The sequence below is a fragment of the Arachis ipaensis genome, chromosome B01 (assembly GCF_000816755.2).
Source record: "Arachis ipaensis cultivar K30076 chromosome B01, Araip1.1, whole genome shotgun sequence".
Taxonomy (NCBI): domain Eukaryota; kingdom Viridiplantae; phylum Streptophyta; class Magnoliopsida; order Fabales; family Fabaceae; genus Arachis; species Arachis ipaensis.
The window spans coordinates 137,246,011-137,247,507 of NC_029785.2; positions in this window are offsets into that span (position 1 = coordinate 137,246,011).

Here is a 1,497-nt window from a genome sequence, read left to right on the forward strand (position 1 = left end):
ATGTAATTGTTACGTCAAAAATAAAATTATAAAAGGGTAAAGTATATTTTTTGTCCCTAAAGTTTGACAAAAGTTTTAAAAATATCCCTAAATTTTATTTTGTTTCAATTTTGTTCCAAAAGTTTTCGATTTACATCAAATATACTCTTGACGGCTAAATTTTCAAAAATATTTAAGACCAATCTAACAATAATGCATGAAAATTATGCTTGATTTGCTTGTATTGAGGGTTGTTCTTATGAAATTGTTGTTGAATTATTCTTAAATTTTTTGAAAAATTAGCCGTCAGGGTATATTTGATGCAAATTGAAAACTTTTGGGACAAAATTAAAACAAAATAAAACTTAGAGGTATTTTTAAAACTTTTTGTCAAATTTTAGGGACAAAAAATATACTTTACCCTTATAAAAAAAGGATTTTTTTTATATATGAATAAAACTAATTCAATAACTACATATTATGCTTCAATTATTTTTATATAATGAAATATATAATAAAAAATTAAAAATTTTATCTAAAATTCATTTTCTCTGTATTAAAATTTCTTGATGCGTTACTATTTGTTGGCACATTTATTTTTCTTACTCTAAAAGTAATAAAAGTTCAATTAAAAGTTGTCCTCTTTTAATAATATTTAAGAGAATCATTGGATGTAATTGGAATCATATATAATCGACGAATTCGAAACTACTCTTGCATTATGAAAGCTTCACCAGGGAAAAAGTTCAAATAATTGCACAAAGAAATTAATTAAATCATTCTCCCTTCTAAACATGACATACAATATTAGGGAAAAATAATATTAACGTTCTTATATTTATATTTGATAATATCACTCTATACATATTTTTTGATATTATATATTTATATGAATTTATAAAAAAAAATGACGATATCATATCAAAATAAAAATTGACAAAATTAATTCTTTAGTAATACAGAATTAGTTAATTAAAAAAGTGCAACCAATCAAATCATCAATTCAATTGAAATTAAATAAGACATATTGCCAGTGAGAAGAATTGGGGGATGTTTCTCACCAACCATGCAGAGCCTGTGGCATGTATATATGAACTATCCAATGCAAATGCCATAAATGCGTATAGCAAATTCATGTGGAAGCATGCACCATATCACTTTACATAATATTATCACTGAAGCCAAGGACCACATACCAGCTATATCTATATGACATGCATTCACAAATACATTTGAATCCTTTGGCATTTTCTTTGGTATTTAGGGTGCAAACTTCACCAACTTGCCACGCATATATTGTGTATTTATATATAAAGGCCAATGCATACAACTAGCATACACTTTAATGTTTGATTTTACTTCTATTTTAGTGTATCAAATAAATTAGCAATCCAATATATATATAATCGATTAATTGATTGTTTTTGGGACAATGTTTCAGATTATTTCTTCAAAGTTTAAAAGTTCATATATATACACATACATACAATAATATTGGAAAAATAATAAAAATCAGTG